General features: G+C 39.2%; 1 protein-coding gene across 3 annotated transcripts in view; it reads right to left on the bottom strand.

The window, feature by feature from the left end:
* EPB41L4A (erythrocyte membrane protein band 4.1 like 4A) overlaps positions 1–26759 on the bottom strand; it is a 146822-nt gene that overhangs the window by 103316 nt on the left and 16747 nt on the right. The window lies entirely within an intron of this gene.

Here is a 26759-nt window from a genome sequence, read left to right as displayed (position 1 = left end):
TCCAACCAGTCAACATTCAGTAGCTACTTGACCATCAATACTAAATCTATGTTGAAACTTTATAGCATATAACATTGTAGACAGCCTTCTGAAAAATCTTTTTATGAACCTGTAAAAATTTCAGATATACCACAGTTTTATGTATAGAAAATAAGATTTCATATGCACTGTATAACTTTAAAGATCATCCAGAATGATTTTTCTAAAACTGTATGTACAACCTGCCATGATTAATTTGTAAACTCATTGATAAAAATAAAATTGCAATAATCTTTTTTTTTAATAAATGTTTAACATATCGAGATTGTTGGGGAAAGGTAAGGCCAACAATTTTTAACATGAGGATACAAACCAAAGAACTGCTGTATCTTGGCTTTGAAATCTATTCCTACAGAACGTTACTGTTCTTTGATATGGAACCTACAAGAACTTAAGTATCTTATAGATGGTATAATATGATATGTATGATATATATATATTTATGAAATATATTGATATATATGGTGGCTGCCTACCTGTGCTAACAAAAATATTCCACATATTGAAGCAACAAAAAAGAAAACAAAAAACTTACTTAATCAGCACTTCTGTAGTACATCTCCATGAAGGAGAATATAAAGAGATTATATACATGTGCAACATTGGATGAATTTCTTCACTCCCAGCTGATAGGCAAATTAGTGATAAGCATAGCATAAAGCTCTATACACAAATATGGCACACAGAATTTTGCAGAACTAGACCCTTCCTTCTCTACATTTAGTAGAAAACTAACAAATATGTCTGCTTATTAACAAAAATGTTAACAGAGATGTGAGCAGCTAACCCCTGAATGCTCATAGGCTACATATTGTGACTCTAGTGAAAAATGCATCCTTGCAGCATCTTCAGTATCAGACTCAAGAGGTTAATTAATAAAATGCCTCAGGCATGCTATCCTTTGGTAATGGGGGTGGCTATCTGCTGTACGCCATGAGCCTCCTCACACATCTTGTGCAAGAAGGAAAACAGATTTTAAAACAGCTTTCTGAATACAGACATGAAATCACAAACATATTTCACATTAGAAAAAAATGTCGATTAATACTAGAAGACAAAAAAAGTCTGTTTATAACCCACTAGTGATGTGAAATACCTCATTCAGCTTTTACTCAGAGGGAATTTTGATAGAGTGAAAGGCTGATCCTGTTTAAATCAGTACGAATTTTATTACTGACTTTTGAGGCAGAGGATTTTAGATTAATGTTAGAAATAGGATTTCAAGCCTTCAGCCTAAACTCTGTGTAAGGCCAACAATTGCTCACAGTGGAGCCAATGGAGTCATGAGCTTAATCACCTTTGTTTGGACCCAGGCAGTAAACAGCTCCCAGCTCCCTCCCAGTAATCTAGCAGAGTAAAAAACTGGTGATTGTAATCAAAGCAAAATAAACTATGAAACTGAAAACTGATTGTAAAAACTTTTCTGTTCAAATCACATGCTTGCAGGTAAGCCACTAGTATACTGTCAGGAGTCTGCATCAGAGACAGCTGTACGCTGCCACACAGCACTAGATAAATCGCAAATGATCATGCTTTAAAGTGAATTAATTTAAAATACTGGATATGCTCAGTGCACTTCTTTCACTGCAGGCAAATCATAACCTGTTCTGTGGACTACACCATTAAATTTCCAATAGAAAATCACTACTTTCATTTTTAGCTTGCTTGAAATGTACTTGGTTATATTTATTTTTGAAGCCAAAATTATTCATCTCTGATCTGCGTTGAATAGAAGACTTTGGGCAGCATTACTTTTGTTTACATTAAATATAGCTTACTGTGCAATTTGGACATGATCCTATTCACACGGAAATCCAAAGGCAAAAAACCCCTTTTGTTTGAAGACAGGAGGCTCACATCCTTCACTTTTGATCTGATTGGTTGAGGGTAAAATAATATGGTTTACTTAGAGTAAAACTAGCAGCATATTCAGCAGGACTGAATAAAGTAATAGCCCCTAGGTTCCCCCTTGCATTTTAGTTAAGAGGCACCATTTGTGCAAGTTTTTAAGGCATGCCACTTCATGTGGACCTCAACTATGCCTGTACTCAACCCTCTGGCCATAGGCTAGTAAATGAGATATGCCCAGGTAGTGCTTCTTGAATTCCTATTAGAAAGTCAGGAACACTCATATCCCAGAGTGAAATATTACTAAGCACTCTTCCTTGTAAAATAAAGACTTTAAAAATTTTTGCTTTTTTTTTTCTTTTCTGGTGATATAGACTCTTACGCAACTTCTCTGCTGACAATAACTACATAAGGACTATTACATGAGACAACACGCAAAATCAGAACTTTAGAAAATATATATACACGTATCAATGTACACAGTTACAAGGTATACCTAGAATTATTTTTGAATAATTGTTTAAAAGTTGAGGAGGCTGTTTTATTATTTAAAGCAGCCCCCAAAATACTGATGCCTTCCAGTCAGGGTGAAATCTGAAACTTCATCCCATGTAGCTAATAAATGGAGGACAGATGGTAAGACTGCAAGCAGACTGTCTTCCCACTGAAAGATGCAGTTCTACATGAGTCAAAAACCTCCCAGGTAGGTTTCAGTAACATTTTTTCACCATAAAACTGTAAACCAAACATTTTATTTCCTAAGAGGTGTTAGTCCAGTTTCCACCTACACCACAGTAAAGATTCATCCCAGCACTATTTCTCCCAGGCTCGGCTCCCAAGCCACCATCATGTACCACAACGCCTCAGCCACAAAAAAGGATGAAGGCACTCATTTATCTGCCTTGTAAACCCTACCTTAGAATTTCATGTAATACAAATACTCACAAAACAAATCTCCTCAAGGACAGTCCCACCCAACTTGCCAGTTGTAACAAATCTAGCTGCTGCTTGGCCAGATGTCAAAGGTGCCACACATCCCCTTCCTTGTGCTGAAGAGATGATGGATGCCAGTCTACGCAGCTGCCCCCACTCTGCTGAGCTACTCTTGGGGGCATAACTCACCTGGTTTCACTGAAAATAAACCAGGCTAGCACAGATCTCTCAGTTAAACTGTACAAATCCAACAGATTTTGACTTACCACAGCCTGCTGATGTCTCTGTCAGAAACCTGCTAGGAATTTTAGGATACAAGTATCTAATCAGTACTAAGACAAAAAAGTTCCCCAAACCATACTGGTTACACTGGGTAGTGATCAGTTATCCCAGCCACAGCACAGGCCTCCAAGGCACTTGGTTCCTCCAGTTATGTAAAATGCATGAGATTTTAACAGAAATAGTTACGCTGTTAAAAAACAAGACTTACTTCTAGCTTGGGCCTGGGAGGAATACAACGCTATGCCAGTGATGTACATGTCATTTATCCAGCTATTCACGAGGAGTTCATTACCTAATGTCAGTAGCTTTGACACTTCAAGCCTGGACCTGCTGCCATGCAACACCCCACAAAATGCAGTGGTTGTTCTCTTTCATGGATGAGTGGACAACACAATCCCAGTATCTTCCCATATTCTAATCTACTATTAAAAAAAAAACCAAACCACCCCAATAACAACAAAACCCAACCAAAACAAATCCCTCATTGACAGAACGATGATCAAAGATCATCCAGGTTAACTAACAAAATACGGAAAATAGACAAGTTGGACACTGAAGGTTTGCCTTGTCCTAGGCAGACTCAGACATTCTCCCAGAATGAAGAAGTTCTCACATTTTTACATTCAAAATGTTAACATCTATGCACTTTAGAGTTGTCTGAAGGCTTTTATGAACTCAGCTATTACCTGGCTGTCACTCCCTGCTATGAGAGCAGAAACTTCTCTTGGGAACATTGAAGAAAGGCGGCACTGACACCGTGCTTTGAAGACATTATCAAAGCCTGAAATAAGCTGGTGACATTTCCTTAAGAAAGGGAATTGATGGATTTGGGGATGTCACATTTTGGCATAGAAGCAGCACAGTATGATAATCAGGTGCAGACAACGGAAAGCAAGTAAAATAAGAGGCAGCATCACCTCCACTTGCACAGCTGCACTGAGAATGGTCCATCCAGGCTGCTGTACTCAGAAACCCAGACACGCATTTTGCTTAATTCAGAGTTGCTGGTTTTGACAACATTTTTGAAGCAAAAAAAAATCTGTCTTGCTAAACAAAGGGAATTCATCTGTTGCCCTGTTCAGAGTTGCAATAACCCAAAAAACACTACAGCTTTCAGCTTAGGTAGGACAACAACTACACTTAGGCAAAATTATTTGATTAACAACACTGTTTGGAGGTGAGAGGGGCGGTTTCTCATCACTATATACCTGAGGTAACACTTTAGCATATGCTCTTTATATCACTCTGCGTTAGTCTGTCACTACAGGATTAAATCTTGGTTTACAAAACCCTAACAATTAGCAAGAACAAAAACATCGCATGTTCTCACTGAAACTAGAATACACCTAACACTAAAGGTAAGAAAACAAGAGTATGTTCATATTTGAAGACTGGGATGTTTGCATGTTTGTATTGACTTCCTTTGGTCAATATTTTTTTAACACAATTATTAAAGCTCCTCCTGATGTGATAGGAAAGCCTTCTCTGGACTTCTTCCCTTGGTACCTCAGTAAGAATCAACATTTTTCCATTTTTCATCTCCACATTTACAAGCATGATCATTCATCCTTTCTGTATTAAGAAACAAAATACTAACCACTAAAATGCTTATTTGTGTATTCACTGGCCCATTCTTATTTTTTGGCATAAATCTACTTACATCAATACAGCTGAGCTATGTCAGAGGAGAATTCAGCCTTTTCTTCCTAGACATAATACCATCACACAATACCAAGATCCAAGTAGCTAAAACAGATTAATTGTCCAAACTATACTAAGGAAGTCTACACTTCAAATATACACCAGTGAACCTTACATTCACTATGCAACTGCTTCTTTCAGGTTAGAAGAAAAAAAAAAAAATTACACTTCTGCTTATGAAACCCAATTTCAAGTTAATTCCTTAAGAATCATAACTGCATTGGCACAGATTAACTGAACAATGGCAAAAGAAAAAATTCCCATCTGTTTAATTTTATTAGTGCAACAAGTCCTTAGAGAGTCAAGACTTTCCAGTGTCTTCAGCTAATACAGATTAGAATAGCTTCAGTTAAGTCCACAGGACAATTCACAACACACAAAACCACCCAATGTTCAAACAACTATTACAAAGCAGTTGGCTGTATTGTTCCAGGTGACGAATCTAAAGGAAATGTTTGAATAGTTCAAATGCACAGCTGTTGAAAAGTCAAAAGCATTGTTGATATAGCAAACAGCAGAATATTCTAAGCCTCACTGTTTTGTTCTATAAAATGTGTGCTCTCAGATCTGCCATGAAGGAGAAAAGGTAATATTACTCCACTGTCACAGATTCACAGATTGTAGGGGTTGGAAGGGACCTCTGGAGATCATGTAGTCCAATACCCCTGCTAGAGCAGGATCACCTAGAGCAGGTTGCCCACAATTGCATCCAGATGGGTTTTGAATATCTCCAGAGAAGGAGACTCCACAACCTCTCTGGGCAGCCTGTTCCAGTGCTCTGGCACCTCACAGTAAAGAAGCTTTTCCTCATGTTCAGATGGAACCTCCTGTGTTCCAGTTTGTGCCCATTAACCCTTGTCCTGTCACTGGGCACCATTGAGAAGAGTCTGGCCCCTTCCTCTAGACATCCACCCTTTAGATATTTATAAGCATTGATAAGACGCCCTCTCAGTCTTCTCTTCTCCAGGCTAAACAGACCCAGCTCTCTCAGCCTTTCCTCATACGAGAGATGCTCCAGTCCCCTAATCATCCTCATAGCCCTCTGTTGGACTCTCTCCAGTAGTTCCCTGTCTTTCTTGTACTGGGGAGCCCAGAACTGGACATAGTACTCCAGATGTGGCCTCACCAGGGGAGGGATAACCTCCCTCAACCTCCTGGCCATGCTCTTCCTAATGCACTCCAAGATACCATTGGCCTTCTTGGCCATGAGGGCACATTGCTGGCTTATGGAGAGCTTGTTGTCCATCAGGACTCCCAGGTCCTTCTCCGCAGAGCTGCTTCCCAGCAGGTCAACCCCTAACCTGTACTGGTGCCTGGGGTCATTCTTCCCTAGGTGCAGGACCCTACACTTGCCCTTAGTGAATTTCATACGGTTCTTCTTCACCCAGTTCTCCAGATCTCACTGAATAGCAGTGCAGCCTTCTGGTGTGTCGGCCACTCCTCCCAGTTTTGTATCATCAGCAAATTTGCTGAGGGTACACTCTGTCCCCTCATCCAGGTCATTGATGAATATGTTGAACAAGACCAGACCAAGCACTGACCTTTGGGGCACGCCACTACCTACAGGCCTCCAAATGGACTCTGTGCCACTTATCACAACCCTCTGAGCTCTGCCATTCAGCCAGTTCTCTACCCACCTCACTGTCCTCTCATCCAACCCACACCTCCTAAGCTTGCTTAAGAGGATGTTATGAGAGACGGTGTAAAGAGCCTTGTGGAAGTCACTGTCAAAACCAAGTGGCACAATTAGGCTTCAAAATGTTTCACTGTTTGACAAGCCAACTGGTGACATAGCTGTTTTGACAGCAGACACTCAACTCATTGTGCCCTAATGCTGCATTCACTGCCCAAACAAGATACTACTCAAAAAACCCTGTCTTTCACAGAAGCACTTAAACAGATAAGATTTACCAAATTAAGCACTAATTTAAGACCTAAATAACTTAGCCTGGAAAGTCTAAGATTTCTGTTTTATGGAAAAGGATACTTTGCTGCCAAATTCTTCCGGTAATTTACTTGAGAAACAGATGCCTCATTAAAAATAACCAGCAGAGTAGATTGCCACTAGAAGTATGAAGAGCACAAATGCATCCCCCTCCAAGTAATTTTATAATATTGTAATACCTATTTTTGCCTGCCTTCATAAACCAGACCTGAAATAGCTAAAATTGGTTGCAGTCAATTTGGCATATTTACATGTCTACCATTCTGGGAGAGTTCTAGGCTCATTAGGATCAGTCTTGATAATTTATTATCATCATAAGCCAGACAGAGATAAAAGATACCTTTTTTGCATATTATGTATGGGCAGGCATGAGAAAATTCATGTCTATTCCTCGCTCTGTACTGTCTGCCTGAGTTGTATCACACTGATTAAGCCTCCTCTTCTGTAAAAATGGGTTGTGAGTCTGGCCTCTCTACCATACAAAACTTAGAATAATTTTGAAGAAAACAATTATGAAAGCCACACAGGCAAACAGGATGCAACAAAACACATTTTCACTGGTTGTAGGCTGTTCTGATACACTAAGGAACCACCCTTCACTGCTGACAAGTGATTCTCAAGAATAGAAAACACAGTACGTCTCACCAGTCTGAGCTCAGTAAAATATCTGGTTTGGTATCCCATGAGACGTTATTAATTAAATTGGATAAAGTAGAGTTTAGTAAAAGAACTGTAAAACACACAGGGTGGCTAAAGAAAAATGACAGGAGATTTTTCACTTTTTTAAGGAACATTACCAAAACAAGTTCCTCTAAGGTTGAAGGTAGAACATAGATTACTTTCCATTTTTTGCATTTCTGCAGTTAATATAAGTGCCAGTCTGAAATTAAGACGTACAAAGGAAGAGGATAGACACACCTTACAAAAAGAAAACTACCTGAAGAACAGTATCAATAGAAATGAGATTAAATTCAACCAGACAAAATTGCAAGGATATGCTCTTACAGACCAAATTGGTACATTTCTGTTGCAGCTGGAACATCACTAAGCAGAAATAAATGGGGTACAGAAGACAAAGACATATTAATTAAACACAGCACCACTAGCACTTGTCACGAACACCCCAAGCTGCGGTTTACCAGATGGTCCAAGGCAGCTTCAGCAAAGGTGCAGCTCACCACCTTTTTGATATTCAGCTGAAGTGTTCTGGTACTCCCGCCACACAGATTACCACACCAATAGGAACCCAGCACGCCTTTTGAGTTTTCCACTCTACTTGACGCTTCTCTCATACTACACTAGTGTTAATGTAAAATAAAGAAATGTTTGCAGTCTTACAGTTATAAATTAAACCAAGATCTCTGGTAGGTTAGAAACAAAAGGAAACGGCAGTAAGTCACCCAAGTCCTGTACAAAGATAAAATGGAATTAAGTTCTGCAGAGGGCCACAAAGGTGGCTAGGGAGCTGCAGCGCGTGAACATACAACAGGTGTCTAGGAGAACATGTTTGTCTACATTGCAGAGAAATCAAGGGAGGATGTAGTTGCAGTAAGAAACAACAGAGCCAGACTCTCATCAAAGATGCACAGTAAGAAAAGGAAATGATCACAAGATGCAGGAAGGGAAATTCCTTACTGGAGAGTGAGTAAGTGCAGGAACAGGCTGCCCGCAAGTTATAGAGCATCTGCCATTAGAGATAGTCAAAGCTTATCTGGGAAAGGTCCTGAGCAATCTGGTCTAACTTTGAAGGCAGCTAGACTACATGACCTTCAGAGGTTCCTTCCCATGTAAATGAGCCTATCATATAACTTAACAGCCATACATGACACAATCTACAGAAGAGAGTAATGCTGTATCACTTTACTTGCATTTGGCTGAAATTAGACTTGAACATGAATTAATGGAAATAGTAGTTTGGGGTAAGGATGCCCGTATCCCTGACTTTAATAGATGTTGTACACAAAAATACACAAAATATTACAAGAAATGTATATAATGGTTTTCACTATAAACACTGAAAAAAAACCCCACTGGAAAGTGGTCTGGTCAACAGGCATTATCAGTACTTTTTTACTGCAAAGTTTAAAACCAGTACACTTACTGTTTCAAGACAATTGTCCTGGTTTCAGCTGAGAGGATTGATTTTTCTTCATAGTAGCTAGTGTGGGGATACGTTTTGGATTTGTGCTGGAGACAGCATTGATAATATAGAGATGTTTTTGTTCTATGGACTTATTGTTGAGCAGTGTTTACACGAGGCCAAGGCCTTTTCTGCTTCTTGCACTGCCCTGCCAGCGGGATGGCTGGGGGTGGACAAGAAGTTGGGAGGAGACACAGACAGGACAGGTGACCCAAACTGACCAAAGGGGTATTCCACACTATATGACGTCATGCTCAGTTTATAAGGAGCTTGGGGGAAGGGGGGGGGGGGGCGGCGGTGTTTGGAGTGATGGCATTTGTCTTCCCAAGTAACCGTTACGCGCGATGGAGCCCTGCTTTCCTGGGGATGGCTGAACACCTGCCTGTCCATGGGAAGTGGTGAATGAATTCCTTGTTTTGCTTTGCTTGTGCGCGCGGCTTTTGCTTTACCTATTAAACTGTCTTTATCTCAACCCACGAGTTTTCTCACTTTAACTCTTCTGATTCTCTTTCCCATCCAGATGGGGGGGAGTGAACGAGCGGCTGCGTGGTACTCAGCTGCCGGCTGGGGTAAAACCACGACAACAATAAAATATTGTTTAGCCAAATGCTAGTCACTTTAACCTTGAAAACATATTTTGAGGGTATAAATACACAAACTGAAAAATATTCTTATTAAACTGTGATAGCATATGATTAACTCACAGCACGCACACTCATAAAGACTACCCCCTCAAAAATATTTTATGTTCATTTTTATATTGCTTATATTTATATAAAAAGAAAGCAGGATTTCAAAAAAGTTATCCAAAGCTCTTAGATATTAACTACAACTCTTAACTACAGTGAAATATTCTGGTGTTAACCAGCAAGTCTGCTTAACTTTAAAAGCAAACAAACCAAAGATAGGTTATACATAAAGTCAATCATACTATTAATCTCTGTTTACCTTTAGCACAATTTCCAGAAATGTTACCTCTGAGGAGTTTCTAAAGAGAATAGTTAGAAAACTCTAGGCCAGAAACACTTGTCATGAGTTCCTTTAAATAATTATTAACAGAAGTCGCTTAGTTCAAGCAGCCTACTTTCAATAAATTACTGTACTGCCAGCAGGTCCACTTTGAAACAATGGCACAGGCATCTCAGTGACCGACATAGAAGCCATTTCAAGCACAGTATGATCTGATAGCTTAGCATTAATTATAACATAGATGACTAACTTTGCAATTCTTACATTTACTTTTGTCTTTCATGTTTTTATGCAACCGACTTAGCTTTACATACTACTATGAACTATTACTGTTGAAAAGAGAAAACTGTTTGGACAGCTTAAACAGGGCTAGCTATAATCACCTCTATTGTAACAGAACAATGCTTTGACTTTCCTCTGGGAAAGGCAATGCAACACTGAATTTGCTTACACTGACTAAATGAGGAAAGCAAACCAGTCCCAACAGAAACTGGAAATCAATCTTTCACTCTTCAGTAATTACTGCTCATGAACTGGCAGAAATTAAAAAAGATCCATGCCACTATAGACACTAGATATGTCAGAACTTAGCACTGAACTGTAGCTGTTAATGGTGTCATTTCTGCCATCTACGTCATAAAGCCAAATCTGCTATGTTTTGGAAACATTCTATTGATAAAGAAAAACATCTCTCTTACATGTATCTTTTATTAGAGACATAGACAGTTTTCTTACTTTACAGCTAAAGCAGTTCACAGCTAGATCTGTGGATACATCAATTTTTCTTCTTAAAGCTAAGATTATACTTCATTCCTCATTTATACACAGAAATGAGAAAGACAGTAGGTGAAAAATACTGTAGGTGAAAAATACAAATTCCAATTATCTTAATCTGAATTTTTCCTTTTCCTCTTTTTTTTTTTCCATAAGGGAGAAACACGTGCTATCTGCCTGCAAAACTCAGGCAGACCATAGAGCATCGTCACACTTCAAAAGTCATCTCCAAAACAAGACCTGTGAGTAATTTAATTATTTTAAAATTTTTTAAGCTCAAATTTGTTAAATGATGATTGTCCTAAAGGCAGGATATGTTTCTTAGTTGTAACAAGCAAGGTAATTTTAAAGTTGTCTCAGCTAATAATGTGCTAGGTACCATCACAACTGTGTAAGTTTAACATTTAAAAGGAAAGTTTCTTTCAAGCCAGTGTACTCCTTAAAATTTTATACTTATATGTCTTTCAGGCAACATTTCTAATATTTCTTCATTTACTATTTTATACAGACAAATGTAAGAAAACATTCTAAGCTTATGTAATTTCATGATCCAAATTAAATGCTATTTCATAACCTCTGGTATATAGGCAGCTATCTAACTGATCCCTTCATCAGGTTACACCTGTACATGGGTTTAAATAGGCGCAATCAACTAGCATGTAAGACATTTATGTTAATAATGCAGAAAATAAGATATTTATCTTACTGGTCCATCATTTTCTTATCTTTATAAAGCTGTTAGAAGGAAAATAAATTAAGTCAAAATTTCAGCCCAAATCTGTGGTACTGCAGCCCCAGGCACTGTTTTGTAAAGGAATATTGAGATAATTGGACCCCACACAGATATGCCAGCAAATCTTGATTTAAAGCTGTTGCATTAGGCATTGGTCCAATTCCTCTATAAAACAGGAGAACTGAATCAGGTCTCAATCCACAAATTAAGCTGTGGAGGAGAAGGTTGTCTTTTAGTTCAAATCACACCATTTTCCATGGGCAGGTTCCACAAAAGCAATACATTTTAAACATGAGAACATAGTTCCAAATGTTTTATATGACCCAGTTTAAGAATACAGAAAACTGGCATTAACAAGGACTATTAACATTGTTGGCTCATTCATCCGTATGATAACACACCTAACTATTCAGACGCTATTGTCTCTTTCAGAGCTCCTGAATTCCTTGAAATCCAGCCCACAGGGTCTACGAGACAGACACATCTCGGTGGCATGTCAGGATGCACAAGTCCTCCACGTTCTCCACCCAGATCAGCTACTGGCAGGCCACAGAGCTACCTTGAAGCTGAGGAATATGCAGCAAACCTGCTGCAAGCTTGAGAAGGCCATGGCCAGGCACCAGTGTGTCTGCCAGTTGCCTCTGGTATGGGAAGTTGTAGAGCTGCTAATGTGTGGGATGCCAGCATCCCAGCAGAGGAGTTTGTTACAAGCATGGAAAGAGCAATTCTCATGATTAGCATGTAAAAGTTGGCAAGTTGGACTTGCCAGTGTTTGCATCATCCATCCAGAAGGACACGTGAATCAATCTTAGGCAATTTTATGTCTCTGAAATGAAAAAGACACAAGATGTTCCAGGATCCAGTTAACATGTATTTCAATTAGAAATTTTCAGTTTCTTTGAGAAAAAGATAAACATTCTGTAAACACCAATCGAATTTCATTCCTAATTTGCTGGCTTTAGCACAATACTTTAAACAGAAATAAAATCTTGTCTCTGTATGAAACCAAAGCCACAATACCAGGTCTCATTCTGCTAACTCAGTCTCTAGGAGAGCATTTGAAAATAAAATCTCTGCTCTGAGATATGATACACATGGCATTAGTTAAAGAAGACACAAAAAGAAAACATACTGCTCTGTGGAGCACGAAACAAATAAGTTTCACAAGTGCGTATCTCACAAACCTGGTGGAGAGACCTGGTGATGCCTTTATGCTTGCTATTCTCTATCAATACAGTAATAATAAAAGTAGTCTTTTTCACTGTAGGTTATTAGTAACATCTTGGTGACGGAACAGATCTCAACATATGCACTTTACTCTTAAGCCCTCTGAAAGATTTGATTGTACTAGGAAAAGCTTCAACAGAAAACAAGAGTACCCGGCTGAATAGGTGACTTCCATGTTCCCACAACTACTATGACATTTAATAACTGGAAAAAACCCCTACATGCTTCTATGGACAGACTAATGAAGCAGACAGGGGATGTACTCTTTACAGCCCACCATGGTACATCTGTGCCTGTTAATTTAAATACAATAAATAGTTATAGTGAAGAAGTAAGCCTATGTGGGCTTAGAATTAGAGAAGAAGAAAGCAAAAACTCAGAAAGAAAGTGCCCCTTAGTAAAGCAGGTATGTCAATGTTCAAGATATTAGTAGATAAATACAAAATACACCTTACAAGGCACTGAATCCATATATTAATTCACCACGCTCTCTCCTCAGAGCTTTAAAAATTTTATGTTGGCCACATTCCGAAATAAACTATCAGTAATTCATTATCAGCATTAATTTCTCATATGCTGTTCCAAAACCCACTGACTGGAGCTTGCAGTAAGAAACGATTACAAAGACCTTCCATGAATAATAAATGTTGGCATGTTTTCCTCCTTTCTTCAATTATCTTTTTAATTTCCATTAAGGGAAGAATAGTATTACCATGCACCAATACTAAAAAACATAAAAGAGTAATTATTTTACACCAAGTATATAATGCCATATAAAACCCTAAAAAATTAAATTATCAAAAGTGTCAAAAAAGCTATTTCTTCTGCACCAGATTTTTGAACTACATACAGTGGTAAAATAAAACAAAATGCACCAACTCAGTGCTCGAACTGGGGAGGGAGAGCAGTCATCCACCATGACTATTGCCAAGCACATGTCTGACTTAATTTTTTTTATGTATTTCCATTTATCCAATAATGTTATTCATCAATATGACCAGCATTATCATAACACTTTATAATAACATATTATTGTTCTAATTCAAGGAAACAAGCCTTCTAACATTTTTTGTTAAAAATCTTCCTTATTATGGTGGGTTGGCTTGGCTGGCTGCTAAATGCCCACCCAGCTGCTCTCTCACTCCCCCTCCTCAACTGGACTGAGGCAGAATACAAGATTACAAGCTCATGCGTCAAGGTAAGAACAGAGATCGCTCATCAGTTACGGTCATGGGCAAAACAGACTTAACTTGGGAAACAGTGATTTAATTTACTAATTAAAAATAAGAGTCGGATGATGAGAAATAAAGACAAAACTTAAAACACCTTCCCCCTCTTCTTCTCAGGCTCAAACTCACTTCATTTCCGTTTCCTCCTCTACCTCCTCCCCTTCCCAAGCAGTGCAGAGGGATGGGGAATAGGGGTTTTGATCAGTCCACAATAGCTCCTCTCTCCTGCTCCTTCCTTTCCACTTTTCCGCTCCTCCCGTCATAGAGGCCACCCCTGCAGACCCTGCTACAAAAACCTTGCCCTGTAAACCCAATACAATTGTGTAAATAGATAACAGAATAAGACCTTGGGAGTCTGATGATACAGTTCAATAATGATGTGATTCTGGAGGATGGGGGGGGGGGGGGGGGGGAAGCTTTGTTTAGAGGTTTTGTAACATTTCAGCTCTAGCACCAGAAATTTCATATAGAACATTTCCTTCCCCAATATAATTAACCACAGTCAGGGAGAAAAAAAAAAATCAGCAATTTCCTTTGGATAAAATAAATGAGCATTATGATAGGGATCTGGTTTTCCCCCACATGTACTCAAAATTAGGAGCCTGTTATAACTGCAACACTGTACGGGAGACCTCTAGCAATTTTAAGAAGCAAATCTACCCTAGCCACTGTTAAAAAGCAGTATGATAAAATAAAAAAATAAAAAAACCCAATACAAACTAGTAATTAAATTGAATAAAAATGGCTCTAATTATAAATCCCAAAATACAGTTCTTAGTAGAGAACTGTCTGCCAGTTTCAGGCAGAGTTTTGTAACAGTTGATCTACAACCTGTAAGATAATACAAAACTACCCTAGTAAAATTTGTAGACATCCCAAAAACTACTAAAGTGACAAATAATGAGGCAAGCCAGTTATGTCTGAAAAAAAAAAAGTTACTTTATCAGACAGGCTCTTCTGAAAGCATGCATTCTAAACTGCAAAGGGCAAGATCATCTATAACAAGAAAATTATGCCAATTTTATGAAGTAAGGTTTGTGTCCTGAAAAGCCGCTGCTCTGAATGGGACTTGGGCATCACCAAGAATAAGCAAGTGAATGCGAGATCACAGTGATGCAGTTAGTAAGTGGGGGCAGGGGAGAATACAACAGCCCTATGAACAGAAAAGCATCTGGGTAGAAAGGTGGCAACACTTTCATATAACTGAAGAAATGTAGCTAGTTCGTTGCATCTATACTTCAAGAAACTAAAAATGGTTCAGACCAGGGTTTGAAAAAACAGGGAAGCACTGAAAAGCTTGTCATTTGGAAAGGGGTGAAAGAAACTTGAAATATTCGGTCTATCAGAAAGAGATTAAAGGGGTGACTTGGTCGGGGCCTCCCAGTATCAGCGCAAGGAAGACAGCTGACAGATGGCTTTTTAACAAGAAACAGAGTAAGGTGAAATGGGTAAAAGATTTCTACACAAATTTACCTTAAGTATTAAAAAAAAATAAAATTAACAGTGATGACGATGAACATGTTGAACAACCTAACAGGTGATATGGTAATTCTTAATTTGAAACCTTAAATTCTCATCACTGACTTTTTAAAAATTGAGCACAAATTACTCAAGAGGCAGTACTGCATATATTTAAATTATCACTAACTAATGAAGACAGAACGGTTTCTGGGTCAGGACTGCTAACAGGATGTCACCCTAAAATGAAGGAGGTACTTACTGTAGTTACTGATCACAGCTCCAGTGAAGGACATGTGGCTATCTACAATTACATCAGAAGCATACATATTCCAAAGCCCGGACACCCGACTCACACATTCATCTTTCCAGTTTCCTCAGAGCACTGCCAGCTGCATTCATCCGCCTAACCAGTTGCCAGCACCAGTAACAATAAACCTCCTGACGTCTTGTTCTGCTAATGAACAACAACTACACCGAGCTGCAAAACATTCTTTGTTTGAGGGTATTTCCCAGGGTACGTTTTCTATCAGCAAGTATCACACTCCACACATACCAAGATAAGTGGCTTTCACCATGCACTAGGTATTAATCCCCTTCACCTCTTTCTTACCACTCCCCTTGCACACATTTACCCTTGCCCACGTCCCTGCATCTTCTCCCACCTCTCCACTGACAGCAGAACCCAGCAGACACTCCTGAACCCTCCACTCCTACCCAGTGCCATGCTGCAACCCATGCCCGCTTCTCCCCTGCTACACTCAGCTTACACATGTTTACGTGAAGCTTTATTTGCTCATAGTAGGGGAAGACATGGGTATCGAATGAGTTTATGTGGGTGAAGGTACATTGAAGAACAGGAGTAGAACTGGAAAAGGACAGAGGGAAGGGGAGAAATAATGGATATACACATGCTCTGTCAAACATATCATTAAGCAAAGCAAACCTCAACAGTTCTCTTTCTTCTAGATTAAGCCCTATTTCACTTGCCATGGACATCTTACATCACTACTGATTCCTAATGCTCCTTTCCTGGGGAGGGGGGGAGCAGAAGGGCTCATTGCCAGTCAAACTCTCCATAATCCTCCTCAATAGCAACGCTAAGGATCCAGAGGCACATTACCATGAAAATGAATCAACAAATTATGTACCATGAAGGGGGGGGGGGGGGGGGGGGGGGTGTGTGTGCAATCCTCAAGCTAAAGACTTCTGTGGTGGACAACGAGTTCATTTCTTTTTTTCTGTCCAGAAGGGGTGAAAAGGCACTACTGGCTGGGAAAACTCTACTTCCTCTAGATCAAAGCATTGGCTTTGCTGGGGCTCAGATTTTCTCATTGCATCAGGTAGCAGCAGAGCCTACAAAAACTTCTGTGACAGTGGCAGCTAAAACAACAACATAGCTGTTAGCTCACTCCCCTCCCCCAATGGGACTGGGCAGAGAATCAAAAAGGTAAAATTTGTGAGTTGAGATAAAGACAGCTAGAAAATTAATAATAATAGTAACAACAACAACAACATACAAAACAAGTGATGCATAGCACAATTGCTCACCACCTGGAGCTGATGCCCAGTTAGTTCCTGAGCCATGTCACCTCCTAGCTCACCCCCAGTTATATACTGAGCATGATGTCACATGGTATGGAATATCCCTTTGGCCAGTATGGGTCAGCTGTCCTGGCTGTGTCTCCTGCCAGCTTCGTGGTTGTTCCCCACGTTTTCGTTGGTAGGGCAGTATGAGAAGCTGAAGAGTCCTCCACTGCTTGGCAACAACTAAAACATCAGTGTGTTATCAACGTTATTCTCATCCTAAATCCAAATCACAGAACTAACCAGTTGCTAGGAAGAAAAGTAACTCTATCCCAGCTGAAACCAGGACAAAGGTTAAGCTAAACTTTACATGAAACATACTCATTGTGCTTTATGTCATAGCTGTATTACATAATATCATACAAAGAATATGGATGATTACTCAGTAAATACACTAGGTCACTTCATCCCCCCTCTCCCACCTCAATACCAGATATCATTCTTTATTTCCAGCAGACTACATCCCTTCACTAGTCTTTAGGATTTCTTCACAGAACAGTCATTTTGTTTATAGCTAGAAAGCAATACTGCATTCAAATGGTGATGGATAAAATGTGCTCCCAAATGAGCAGGAACAATGTGAAAGGGCTGGGAAAATTACTTCTATATTCCATTGCAATTGCTATGTCAGTAGATATCCTGAGGCTCTAGGTTTCGTTATATGAAAGGTAAAATAATCGAACAAATGTGACAGCAGATCAAGAAAACAATCAATTCATTTCAGGTATAAAGGTATATGCTAATGCATTTTGTCTGAAAAAAGATGAGTGCCAATCTTTAAGCACTTAGCTTTCTTGGGGTTCTTTTACCAGGCAGGCTGTTCTGTCAGATCTGGGTCTGCTGGTTTGGAACTACATAAGCCAGCAAAATGTTTTATATAATGATTGCTCCAGATTTGAAGCTGCATTGAAATTAGCACTTAAGGCAGAAACAGAATCTTTTTCCTCCGGTAATGGAGGTTTTTCACTTCAATTTAACACAATCTGCCATAAAAAAACCACACTATATTTTCTTCTTATGGATGATGCTTTTTTTAAGAACATAAAGAATTACTAAATTCTTTAGATTAAATAAACAGAAGCTATTTCTGAGCAGGTCTCTTCGGACTTCACCCTCTCTTGTCAGGTTTCTGTATTTCACTGACACTTATCCATTTATGTAATACTAGACCCCACAAATCCCACATTAACAGTTATCTTTGTCAGGTGGACACAAAGTACTCTGAACATTTAAAGTGTCACACTGACTTACATATGCAAGACACATATGCAACTTAACTTTCCGTGACGGATTTGATCTACACCAAAAATAGATAAATGATACTTAAAAAACACCCTTCAGTTCCCCTCCTCAAAAAGAAGTGAGCTAGGAGGAGAATGGGTTTTGTTTTTAAAAATGGTGGAAACTGATTGTACAAATGCTAATTGGATATAATAAAAGGGATGGCTTTGTTAATTGCCATCAACTCTAAGCTCCTTCCAAACAATTCTGAAGACAGCTGAGCAACAAACCAACCCTCCCTCCTTCACCCTGCAGATACAGGCATGGCTACACAACGCATGCACACACGCCTGGCAGGGAAGCCACACTCCGCTGGGAAGCCCTAGCAATGGCAGCAATGCACCCAGTATGAGCTGTTTTCAACCAACCCTGTCTTAGTGATGACTCTTTTTTATGTGAAGTTTAATAACAGACATGGATGCATTTTGGAAAGATTAAAATGAAGGGTTCCCTTTTGTGGGATCTTTCTGGCTGAGTGAATGAGAAAAAGACCTTACAAAATTTGCCTCTTGCTTGAAAGCCACGTGCCTGAGACCAAAAGGTCTCAAGCTGTACCAAACGCAGTCATGCGTTAGGCCTCATATACTGATAAGCAACACCACACATAGCAGCTGAGGTCTACTTTCAGCGCAGTCGGGCAACAAAGTAAAGATTTCAAGCCCGCAGTCTGATTTCTTAAAGTAAATCTTTTTTATTCCTGCTACAAACCTGAAAGAACTGGAAGGATGGGTGTCCCTGGAGCTGCAATCAGGAAGGAGAAACCCGCAGATGCATTAAACAGAGGCAGAGCACAAGAGCAGAAAGAGGCAGAGGGAGGGGTAGCACAGCTCCTTCTTTCTTCCCACTGCAAACACCGTGCCGTGTGTGAAATACCAAGCACCTTGTTCAGCTCTGCCTTCTGCCTAACAGAGGCAGCAGTGCAAACGTCTGCCTTCAGGAAGCAGCACATGAGCTTTGCACGTCCCCGGTGCCCCGTGCTCTTTCTCTCACACTGTTGTGAGATTCCAGCTGTGGAAACGTGGGCTCTGCAGAACCATCACATAACATACACAACACGGTGAGAAGGACCATACATAATGAGCGTATGCAAGCAACCGAAGAGACAGAAAGAAAAACGCATGCACTCACAACACCTAATAAAAACAGAATGAAAGAAGAAAGGTGCGACGAAAGTGGGGATGAAATAGGAACCAAGCAGCAACCAAGGTGCACTGCACAAGGAAAAGCACAGAAAAGAGCCTGTCAGGTATCTCATTATTGTGCAGTTTATCCGTAACAGGTTTTAAAAGCATAATTTTTACTTCCCCTTGGGTACTGCATCTAAGTCTAATTACAGAACACTCCCATTCAGGTGAAATATACAGCACACTGCCTGGATTGGCTTTATATTCCCATCATACTATTTACCACCTACAAGGCAAAAATCCCATGATTTCTCCAGTCTCTACCTTCTCCATGGCTTGCTGCTATTACACAGGTGAAAGGATAAGCTGGTTTAGTGTTTCACAAACAGAATACAGGACAGAATAATTTGTGAGAAGTGATCTAGAAACAGAGGCTTTTTGGCAGCCCCTGCTTACCCATGTAAGGATGAAGAAAAAAATGTAATTGCTCTGCCAGAAAGTTACTAAACGCGTTGGTAACCACAGGCATAACCTACAAAATTCTCTGAAACAGACCCAGATGTGCTGTTCAGATTTGTTGTTTACTCACTTTTAAAACTGGCCAAGACTGTATTCGTTTGTGACGCCATCAGAAGCATACCTGATTTTATCAAGCCAAGACTGGCACCCTGCAGTCATGTCAAGACAGATTACTTCCACAGTGATGCTCCACAAAACCTGTCGTGAACCAGGAACTGTAATACTGCTATTTTCTTCACAAGCCTCCAAACTATTTAAAATTCAGACAACAGCTATAAACTCACTTCTAAACATTATACTAATAGAAACTTTGGGAAGATTCAGATCATATCCAATGGCTTCCCAGTCTGGCCCCACTTCTGCTCAGAACACACCGCTGCACACAAAGCAAGTACAAAAACACACCTGGCCTGCTCAGGCAAAGCATTGTAAACATCGTTGAGAAAACCAAAAACAAATGAGCTCTTTGCTTCCAGGGGGATTTCATGCTCCCTGCTATTGTGAAGGTTTTGCCACTGAGGCAAGCAATTCTGTCTCCACTGACCCGATTTCCCTGATACCTTGTTTTTCCATGTCATAGGCAGAAATACCTGGAAATGCATCTCAATGTTAATGCTATACAGCTAGAATCAGCTCTAGTATCCAATGCAAGCAATGGGAAGAGTCTGATTAACAATATTTTAAAACAGTCAGTAGCTGAACTGGAAAAGAAAAGCTGCAAAGAAAAAAAAATTGGAGGAGAAACTGATAAAAAAATTCTAGATAAAACATACACAAATAACATAAACCATACAAAAATCCTATATCTGGAACATTTACAAATTCCATAGCTTACAAGTTTAATGCACAGTCAGGAAAAATCTACAAAGCTATGTAAGATACCAAATATGCCACTAACACTTAAAAACTGTACCTGAAAATCCTGGCCTTATGTTTTTTTGAAGATGATACTGGAAAATGTGAAGCAACACTACTTTTAGGATTTAAACAGCTCAAAATTTGAGATCATGCAGTCACATAATATTATATTAAATCATGCTTTTTTATGTAAATACTGTTTTTACATGTTACATTTGTCTCTTGACAAAGGTGATTAACACATGAAGCAATCTTTATGGAATGCATGTGTGCACAACTGCATCTAAAATTAAAAGATCCCAGTGAATACTGATGCTCTGAAGCTTTTTCCAACAATTCTAGTTCTGCTAGAACCACATTTATGTAATACAAACAGAGTTCTTCAGATTTCTTTTGAGAAAATTACACATAAACACACACACACATTTTTTCCTGACCCCCATCAAGGTTATCAAAAGTCTTTTTCAACAAAGGAGAAAGTGACAACAGTCTGACTCTCAGCCTTTTGAAATCAGTGGGAAAATTTCCATTGACACAACAATTGTGCATCTAACCTAGATCACTAAATATACGAGGAAAAAAAATGCAAAGAGCTATTCACAAACGTGCTCTCATGCACACAATAGAGTGGTGGGGAATAAAGCTAGAAGTTGCAGGGGGTGGGGTTTTTTTTGGTAACTCACTTGGTTGTCACAATGCTGAGTGCCATATTTAACTAAGCTACATATATAAAGATACAATTCCAATTCTTCAAATTTACAACATCCTAGTCAGTGAAGATGATGAATATCACATTTTACACAGACAACAGATCTGCAACTTTCATCCCACCACCAACTAACTCACATGAAAATACTGAGCACCTTTCTTCCTTTACAAAGGGTTCAAAACCCTTTCGCAGACTTTTAGGAATGGCATATGAGCTACAGCAGTTTTTCAGCACACTGCTCTCTTCAGCCACTAGTCTCCTGGAAAAGAGCTCTGGCCTTTCAATTACTTTTTAGATAGATAAATAGATGGATAGATAGATAGATGGAGTATATAGTACATTTATACTTTTATGTATATTATATTCTCTTTTATATATGTATTTTATATATACACACACATATATGTATAACACACACACACATATATATATTAGTCCTCCACTTGTTCATCTACCAAGAATTGGTACCACTAACACATCTGACTTGGGAATAACACTACCAAAACTAGAGCTGGACGTGCAGGATACTAATTCCTCAAAATGTAAAATAAGAAAAAAATGACCTAACATAACTGAACTTCCAACAGAATCCTCAACTTAATTACAAACTCCCAACACTTTATGGTAACTCCACTCTAAACTGCCCAACAAGCAAAGTACTGAACATGCCAGATCAAAGGAAGCAATATTAAAGAAACAGGTATGCACAATTCAGTAATTTTATGCATGACAGTAAAATGTTTGAGTCTGTTTTGTAAGAAAGCTCAGTCTTTTCATAAACTCAGAAAATGTGTATTTTATACCTTTTTTTGCCAAATACTGCACAGTCAAGCACAGAACTTCGATATAGTACCAATTAAAACAATTATTTCACTTTACCAAAAGAGCATCAGCATAATTTTTCCATTTTGACATTATACTATTAATCCATGGCAAATTTACTGATGAAAAGTAAAGTTCTGGGTAAAGAATGAAAAATAACTTTATGAAAAAATTGACACTATAGTATAAAATAAAGATACAGTCAAAACTGTTATGTAATGGATTTGTTTGATGACCATAATTAGTAAACTTTTTGAGATTATAGATCTTTTCCCCCCATGCTTTCATCACATGTCCTATCACACAAAAGGCAAGAAATGGTTTTGAAAGGCATTTTTACACTGTGTATTTTTTTATTCAATTTCAGGGTAATGTTTTCAATAACTACTCAGTAAGACCAAACCCATTAAAAAACTCTACAGGTAAACTGCACAGAACACATCCAGATGCTCAAAAATCCAGAAAATTCAATTTCACAATCAATATTTACTCAAAGTTTCATATTTCCAGTTACACAGCTTAAAATACTGTAGTTCACTATAATCTTAAACCAGCCCATGTTCTGTAAACCAGACACATCAAATTTTTTTCACCATTAATTAATCTGCTGAACGGTAAACTGAAACCTTCTCTTGCTGACAACACGCTACTGCAACATGAAGTTGGAATAAAAGGAAAAGGTTAAGATGGACAAAAGAAGAAACCATCCTTTGTTCTGCTTTTGTGATAACATTATAGAAAAACACATTTTAATATTTATCTTCTAGAATGATGGGCCGATTAAGTAAGCTGCAGAGAACATCTCCCCGTGTATCAAAAAACATTTTTCTTAGAACTGGTACAATGCACTGGCACAGCACTTTATTTTTGTAAACTCTTGTAAAGACATCCCAATGTGTGGTTGTATTAATTCTACTATCAACAAAGACGTAAGTCAATGCTGGGCCTAGATATGAATCATGAAGCTTAATAAACACATAATGCAGGAAGGTAACACTGGAAACAGTATTGGTGATAGCATATCATCAATGGAGGTGCCTTTTTGTTTTTTTAAAGAAACAGTAGCTCTAAAAAACATAGACAAGAAATCAATTCCTACACTTCAGCATAAACATTTTTAATAATGACTCCCAAAACATGGCCTTATATAAGGCGGTGAAGGCAGAAGGATAGATTTAAAAGCATTTACTAAAGTATTTCTGATCGAGAGGAGTGGGGAAAAAAACCAGTACACAGGTTGAATGAAGTATGACTTGACTTTATTGTGTAATACTGTATTCTGTAATTATTTATTGCATTTGCCATTCATATGCACTCAGTTAAGTGAAACAGCATGATAAAACTTTTCAGCAAGATGAACAATAAACTCATATTTTGTAAATTAACTAAGGAAACTAACTTCTCTTTGGAATATTCCTACTTTGCTTGTGCAGGTCACATTGTTGCAAAGGCTTCAGAGACAAAATATTAGCACCGTTGACTCAAACACCACAGTGTTGTTTAAAGAAGTTTTAAACAGAGAAGGTCCCTGACAAGACACATTGACTCCAGTGCAGAGGTCGTCATGCTGATCTTTAAAATTACAGGGCTTTGGATAGTAGCATTCAAACTTTTCATCATGGGGACATGGGAGTATCTGAAGGAGGTCAGCAAGCATTTGGTCCTTCTCTGCACACCAAACATCTCCACGTGGAAACTCTCAGCAAGTTCCCCAGTGGGGGCTCCCCGCTTCAGGGAGACCTGGCGGGCTGCAATCCAAGAGATCCAGCGCCCACACACTCCTGCCCACAGCGCCTTCGCAGGGTGGGGAAAGGGAGTGGCTGGGATAAGCCCTGTTCTAGCCACAGCCAGGTGGCATACAACTCCTCAGGAATCACAGCCAACTGGAGTAAATTAAAGTAGACCTCAGGCTACCTTAGATAGGGCTGGGCCAAGACAGGAGAGGAGAAACACGCAGCTGTAATTAGGATAGAGTTCAAGGCACACTTAGTCTCTTAATCAAAAACATTTTTCCTCTCAATTTGGTCGAGCATTAACAGTTTTACAAAGGTCTTTGTAGCACCCCTCCTGTCCTTCCCACCTCTGCTGCCGCAGATACAAATACTAGCAAGTCTGGGCGGGAAGAAGCACAAATGGAAGGGAATATTACCTTTGCCATATCATTTCTATTTTTGCTGCACTCAGGATTTTTGGATCATAAAAGAAGGGGCCAGATGATAAAAATTCAACTGCAATGCCAGTGCTGAGAATGAAGGTAGGTACTCCTCGTCCCCAGAAGATCCATCAAGTAGGTAACTCAAAACAGGCTGTCCCTGAAGACAAGCATCTCAGCAAGCCAAGAATCAAGTAAGAGACAAACTGTTATTCTTAAGTTCTATAGAACTTCAGTAAAACTGAACCCAAGCTGAAGCAACACTAGAAAATATTGGTTCAATGCCCTTTTTCTACTTCTGTAATTTTCTCACCTGGAGAGAGAGAAATGCAGTTGGCAAGAAAGATGGTTAATCCTATTTACAGATTCAGCCTAATGTTACACTGTCAGAAGAACAACATGACCACAAAGACACTGGAGAACTTTTCAAATACGAAAGATGAGACCTGCCTAATAAGAAGCCATGACACATTCAGGTCCTTCAAAGCTTGAGAATTCGGAATTGCAAAAGCTTGCCATTCAGAATTTCAAGTAACTCTGCCTGTGGAAGACATGAGTTCACTTTGTGGAACTTCCTGAAAGCAGAGCGCTCTTCTAGAAATCATGAGTTTTCCAAAAACTTTCTAAAATCACGAGTTTTACCTTTGGGAAGTGAATTCAAACTTTTAGAAACAGGAAGGGGCACTGGATGCAACAGTATCATGGAAATGTCAAAAATCAGATGCATAAAACCAAGCCAACAAACTTAAAAATTAAGTCTGCAGAGAGAATTAAATCTGTCTATGGCTGCAGGCATTTTTTTTAAGGGGATAGGGGTCAGGAAGTTGGCAGAGCTGGTGCTGAGGTTTGTTTGCATATTTTTTCGCTCTGCTTCTGTTTTGTGGGTTTGTTTTAAGTCAACCCCTATTCTTTGAGGTTAACTGAAACCCCAGATTTTTGCCTGAACACATTTCCAGTCTTCAAGGTCCTCTCAGATCTTCTAAGAACAAACTGTATGAGAATTCGTATCTGATAGAAGGACTTACATCTGATAAGATCAATTTTAATTAAAATAAAAAGGAGCTGTTTCGCACCACAGTGCTTATTTCCCCTCACATCACTTGCCCCTTCTGCTCTATTACCAGCATCATCATTTACAGAGATAAGACACAAAGAGACACCCAAATACTGTAGTTCCCTGTGGTAGGGATTGTAAAAAATACATCTACTAGTCCTTACTCCCAAAACTTAACGTCAAAATAATGAAGCAAGATGGGGGGAGGGGAGGGAAAGGAAATACAATTTCCCCCTTTCTTAAGTGCAAAGACTTGAAGTCCAGACCCTCCTAAGGGGGTTACACTGGTAGAAGCATTTACATAGCATCTCAAGGCTTTGGCCAGCAGACCAATCTTACCAGTTTTCAGTCTCCTCATCATCTTCTTCAGAAGATTGTTTCATATCACATCTTCTGGATTTCTGCTGGAGCCCAGCCTAGCTCAGTTTAAACCTGCCTTGGAACGGGCAACGTTCTGCCAAGCTAATAGCTCCAGGGATGACACACGTGAAGCACAGAGATAACGATACGCAATCAGAAAGTGTGTTGTGGTTTGGAGCAGGGGAGGGAGAAGATGCGAAAGCTTTTGCAGAGTCACAAGGTTAAGTCCTCTCTGAATGGAGACTCTCAGAAAAACACAGCAGAACAATAACCCTTAGAGGCAGCAGCCTAAGGACCACTGCTGCTCAACCTCTCAAATAAGAGTATCCATACAGAAGCATAGAAGTATATGCTGTTTAAAACATGCTAAAAACGTTAGTTGATTTGCTGCACACAGTGAGAAAGGGAATCTATGCACAACCTTCTACCCATGGATGAAATTACTGCTCAAAGTTTTTTGCTTTTGTATCATTGACGGTGCAAGGTATATGCTGTCATCTGCTTGCTGGGAGGCCTCTGTCTCCCTCTCGCTTACCAGACTAGGAAAAAAAAACAAATGAAAGAAGGTGAGGGAAGACTAGGAAGTTTGTTTAGACTAATTAGTTCTCTCCTTATCATCCAGGAAGGAAATAATAGAACAAGAAGAAATATTCAAGAAAAAGTGAAATCAAAAGGGAACTTCAAAGCAGGATTTCAGTGAGGACCCACTGCAGAAACAATGATGAAGTTTCATAGGGGTACACAAAAACATTGGGCAGGAGAGAAACAGCTAAAGCAAACCAGTCCTGATATTTTCCCTAAGTACATGAATATGAGTTGATAGTGGAAGACATTTGTGTACAACCTAATGCGCCATATATTCATAACCTCCCTCATCTTGGGTGCCAGACAATTGCCTGAGTGCCTGTCCCTGCCCAAAGTCAAAGCTTTCAGCACTTCCTAGCATCAAGCCTCCTAAAATACTATTAAAAAGCATGTTAAAAAAGGTTAAGGATCAAATGTAGTCTATGCACAG

Source organism: Balearica regulorum, chromosome Z (genome assembly GCF_011004875.1).
Source record: "Balearica regulorum gibbericeps isolate bBalReg1 chromosome Z, bBalReg1.pri, whole genome shotgun sequence".
Lineage (NCBI taxonomy): Eukaryota > Metazoa > Chordata > Aves > Gruiformes > Gruidae > Balearica > Balearica regulorum.
This window is presented reverse-complemented; position numbering and strand designations above follow the sequence as displayed.